Raw genomic sequence first — 6,000 nt, 5'->3', positions numbered from 1 at the left:
TTTGCCGTATGGCTATTCACTGACAACATCCTTTCCGAATGATCTTTCAGTCGCTGTCTCAACAGTTCTCAACCGTTTCACTCTCTCTAAAGTTCCTAGTCTGCCATAAATGATGGTCCATTTGTGGCTGTGCAAAATAAGTCCATCACAACAGTCAGCAAACAGCTCTCCATTAAATCCGGAAGGCAATTCTAATGGCAGCCACTTGTCTGTCTATGTTGGTGTATGTGGTCTTGAAGAATTTCCTCTAGTTCTGTTGGCAGTGTGTTATTGTCTTAGAGGATGCAATAAGGTTTAAAAGGTAGATTTATCGGAATCTGGCACATACTGGAATGCCTGAATGATTAACAAATCAGAGGCAAAGCAAAAGCATTTTCCCCTTCAATTTTCATTTTATTTGCAGTAGTTTTTACAACAGCCCCCCAGTGAAACCTGTGGCCCCAAGGCAATAGCAGTGACACATGTAAGTGATTAGACAGAGATGAGTTTTACAGTTTTACGGTACATCACATAATCAAGAATTCAAGTCTCAGTACATACAGTTGTTATCGAGGACTGATCCTGAACAATAATATCCTCAATAAAATCAACAATAAGATCCTCATCATTAGCAATAATAATATTATTCATTGACTTTATGTCATGACGAACATGGCCTATATGCTGCAGGTAACAAGTCATAATTGTGTCAACTCTCTTTACCACATTTGGTCTTAGATATGTCTAACTTGCAAATATTGATGCTAAAAATGTTAATGCTATTATTGCCTATTAATTAAAATAAAGGGATGACAATTCAACACAAAATGACGTTCTCCATGAAATCATTGCCAAAGCCATGTAAAAACCTTGAGGTAAAACTCTCAGTCAGAGTAATTCTTTTTTTTTTTGTAATTCAAGTTTTTATTTAGGTGTTGGTGTTTGACATTACAACATTATACACTATACATTGTACATTGTGAGACATTTCTTATTCTGCACATTACATGTAACATCGGTGGCATAGCAAAACAAAAATGAAATAAAAATACAGTAAATAAGACCATTTGTGTAAAGGACATGTTGATAGCTACATAACTAGGAATCATATTTGTATAACCATTTTGGATGTTGGGTACACACAGAGGAAGGTGTTCAAGCTGCATGCTCATCAGGAAGTGTAATGTGAGCCCAGAACGAGACCCAAATTGGTATTCTGTTCCTATTCCTATTGTCCACTCTGTTGAGCATATGTTCATATGAAGCTGTTTTATATCATAATGTTTACCCACTCTTTTATTTCAGGAGGTTTGGGTGTTTTCCACAGTTTCAGTATAGTCCTGGCAGCTGTTATAATCCCTGCCATGATTACAGAAAATGCTGTGCTTGATATGTTATGTATTTGGCTTCTGTCCCCTAATAGGCATAATCCGGGAGATAGAGGTATGTCACTTCCCAGCCAGTTACTCAAATTGTCCACCACTATTTTCCAGAATGGTTGAATAAAAGGGCACTCCCAGATGCAGTGTAGCAGAGTACCTATGTCTTTCTGACATTTCCAGCACAAATTATTGTTTATTATACCAGCTCTGTTAAGTCTTTGTGGTGTCCAATATCTTGTATTGAGTAAATTTCCCTTTGGCTTCCCGAATGTATTTCCCATTGTTAGATATAATTCTCAGCCATTCCTCATCATCCATCAGACATCCCAGGTCTTTCTCCCATATTATTTTCAGGTTCTGACAGCCATCACTGAGCAGTTGGTTGGTTGTTCTATAAAATATAGTGGCTTGGTGGCACTCCACAGGTAGCGTGACATAGTCTGTGATGTGGTTTCCATCCTTGTATTGAATCTTGGACTTAAAACAATCCCTGATCTGCAGATATTTCCAAAAATGTTCCTTTCCCTTAAGATTGTATTTTCTTTTTAAGTCAGAGAATGACATGAACACCCCCTCCTCATATAGATCGGTAATATGACATATTCCATTAAGGTGCCATTGCTTCCAATATACTGATGCCTTTCCAATGCGGATCATGAGGTTGTGCCACAGAGAAGAATACATTTGTTTGCAGTGTGATACCAGCAAGGACCACGCGTCTTAAGAACAGTTTTTTCCCGACAGCCATCAGAACTCTAAATACCGACATGCACTAAACACTAAGCACTTTATTGACTACAAGTCACATACCATCTCAGTCACCTTACACATGTGCATAAACAAAGCTGTATTAATTGATGTATTTATTGAAGTACTTTAGTCTATGCCACCGCACTTTGTTCTACTCTTAATGTATATATATTTTTTTGGGGGGGGCTGTTCCTACTGTTTTTGGATAGTTGTAGTATTGTTATGTTATATGTTGTTGTTGTGTTATATGTTGTCCCTCGTCACACCAACAGGAGAAGCACTCAAAATTTCGTTGTATAAATACAATGACAATAAAGGCTTTTCTATTCTATTTTCTATTCTATGATAATTTGTGCATTTTATGTATTTTGGTCCAGATCTCTTTGGAGTGAGACATAATAGGATTCAATACATTATGTGAAGACTGGGATAATCTATCAATAGGAGTGAAAGGGGATGACAGCTTGTTTTCAATAGTAGTCCACTCTAGCTGGTTGTCTTTGTTCCAGTGTTTGGCTAGTTTAGCCATTTCAAAGGAGACATAGTATAGTCTCGGGTCTGGCAGTCCCAAGCCCCCTCTGTCCCTAGGAGAGCACATTTTGCTGAGTTTGATTCTGGGTCTTTTCCTGTCCCATAAGAATTCTTTAATTATTGTATCATACTGTTTAAAGACCTGAGGAGATATAGTTATTGGCAACATCATATGTAGGCATTTCCTCCACTTTGCTGCTTAGTTTGATTCCCAGGTATTTCATCCCTTTTGATACCCATTTAAAGCCAAAACTTAAAGCCTGCAAACTTGAGTTGCATAATCCAGATATAGGCATAGCTTCCGATTTTGTCCAATTAATTTTGTATCCTGATAATCTGGAGTAAGAATGTATTGTGTTCATCAGGTGTGGTATCGAATTTGATGGGTCTTTTATCAGCATCAAAATATCATCTGCATATAATAATAATTTGTGCTCTCTTCCTCCTCCCTCCACCCCCCTAATAGCTGCATTAGCTCTGATGGCAATAGCCAACGGTTCCAGTAAAATATTAAATAGTAATGGCGACAGGGGACAGCCCTGTCGAGTAGCTCTGGTGAGGTTAAAAGGAGGTGAGATTACACCGTTTGTTATCACCGCTGCCTTAGGGTTTTTGTATATAGTTCTAATCCATTTAATAAAAGTTGTTCCAAATCCAAAATGTGACAAGGCTGCAAATAAAAATTCCCATTGAACTTCTCAGCATCCAGCGAGAGGGCAACGACTGGGTCTTTTCCTGTCCGATTCAGCCAGATTAGGTGTAGTAATCTTCTCATGTTGCCGGTGGAAGACCTATTTTTCATGAACCTGGCTTGGTCAGTGTGTATAATGTTCGGCAGAGCCGTCTCCAGGCGTGTAGCCTAGGATCTTGCAGTCCACATTGATCAGACTTAAAGGCCGGTAGTTAGCGGGATTTGTGGTATCTCTGTCCTTTTTAGGTATCACTGATATTAAGGCTTCATTAAATGTCGGGGGGAGGGTACCTAATTTAAAGGCTTCATTGAATATCTCTTGCAATATTGGTGCCAAGATATCGATATACTGTTTATAATATTTCACAGGAAGCCCATCGACGCCAGGCGATTTCGCTGATCTCATGCATGAAACCGCATTCCTGATTTCATTCTGTGTTATTGAATTGTCTAAGAATTCCACCTGTTCAATCTAGGCAGATCAGTATTAGAGAAAAAATCTGTCAATTCTTCTGGTTTGGGATTGATGTCTGATGTATATAGCTCTTTGTAGTACTGTTGAAAGACCTAATTTATTTCCTTTGTCGAAGAGACTATTTTATCACCTTTCTTGATTGCTGGTATTACACTATAGGAATTGTGTTGTTTTAGTTGTCTAGCAAGCATGTGCTATCATTTCCCCCCTAATGTACGCTTTGGATGCTTCCCATTCCATCGCTCTTGTGCTTGCACTGCCAGCATTAACTTCAAAAAAAGATACAAGGTCATCCTTCAGCGACAGACTGAAGGATTCATCCTTTAGTAAAGATGTGTTCATTCTCCATCTACCCTTTTTCTCAGTGTCAGCATTTATGTCAAAACTAAGCTCCACTGCTGCATGATCAGAGAGAGCCATTGCGTTAATTTTACAATCAACGACTTGCTTTATTAAAGTGTTTGATATCAAAAACATATCAATCCTGGAATATGATTGGTGGCAGTGTGAATAAAAGGTATATTCCCTGTCACTGTGATTTATCAAGCGCCATATGTCCACCAATCCCATATCCTAACCTAACATATGAATTGCAGCTCTGTCCTTAGACATTATTGGGCCACTAAGTTTGCTCCTGTCCAAAAGGGGATCTGAAACTTGATTAAAGTCTCCTGCTAGTATTATCTGGCCCTCCATTTCACCCAGTGTCTTATTTACTTCATGAAAAAAATTAGGGTCTCCCTTGTTCGGTGCGTAAATGTTGCACAGTGTCATCGTAATCCCATTTATCAGTGCCTGTACGCAAACCATTCTGCCCTCATCATCTTTAACCTCCTTAAGTAAAATAAAGTTCAAGTTTTTGTTCACCAGTATAATAACCCCGTTCCGTTTGCTAGAGAAAGAGCTATGAAAAACATGTCCGACCCAACCCCCCTTCAGTTTGACTGCTTCTTCGTTTACAAAGTGTGTTTCCTGTATGAAAGCGATATCAGCCTTATTATGCTTCAAATAAGTTAGTACCTTCCCTCTTTTTGCAGGATTCCCACATCCATTGATTTTCCAGCTTATGCATGTGACAGAATTCCTAGTCATATTTTAAGTATGAAAGAAAAATTACCTTGTGAAATTCTGTTTAAATCAATATGGGCTATGTCTCTTATTAGTAGGGATGGGAAACGAGAACCGGTTCTTGTTAAGAACCAGTTCCCAGTGGACCGATTCCTTGGAATTGTTAGCCAAACTCCTTTTCGATTCCGCTATCAATACTTAAAATAAAAAAATAAATAAAAAAAAACAGCACTGTAATTGGCATGTTTTAAATATTATTTAGCACAGCGGTTCTCAAACTCTGGTATATCAAGGACACCAAAACTGCCACAAATTAGACCAGGGAGGGATCCCTATTTGATAAGACTATTTTCCAGGCTCCCCCATCTGATGAGATTTTTGAGTTTAGATGTTTTATTACAAAAATTGTATGAAACCCATTACCAAATCAGTCATACATTCTGTTACTTATGGTTGGAATTATAGTCAAAACTAATTTGTTGGGACCCCCTGGCACCCCATCAAGGAAAAGGATCCCTAGGCTATGGGTCTCTGGACCTTACTTTGAGAGTTTATTGACCTATTCTTAGGTTTGTTTTTGGTTATTTAAAACATGTAAATGTATACATACGTACTGTATATGCTGTGCGACGTCTATTCAGAGAATATTATATAAAAGAAAATTAATGTAAATAAACTCGTTTGTACTCTTTTTTTTCCTTGCCCAAAAATAATCGATAAGAGAATCGATAAGGAATCGTTATGGAAATGGAATCGTTAAAATCTTATCAATTCTCATCCCTACTTATTAGTGCTTCATATAATCTCAACATCTCGCTGCTAGTTTTGTCTGTCATCACCAAAAACATCTCTATACAAACCCGCTCGTAAACTGCGGTATAAACTTTAACACTTTTGTTAAAGGAAAGGAAAAAACACAAAAGGCTAAACTTAAACAAGCCCCACAAAACGTTAGCTGGGGCCCCTGGCTTTTCTCCAGCCATACTAATATAAAAGAAAAATGAAAAAAGAAAGAAAAATAACGGACTTTCTCCCTCGCTGCTTGCCGTAAGAATCTAACCACCACAGGCCTAGGCGGCTGGTTCTCGTTGGGTATAGGAGCCATTGCACGGTCAGCCCACTCT

This window comes from Clupea harengus, chromosome 9, assembly GCF_900700415.2.
Source record: "Clupea harengus chromosome 9, Ch_v2.0.2, whole genome shotgun sequence".
NCBI classification, from domain to species: Eukaryota; Metazoa; Chordata; class Actinopteri; order Clupeiformes; family Clupeidae; genus Clupea; species Clupea harengus.
Note: the sequence above shows the minus strand (reverse complement) of the source record.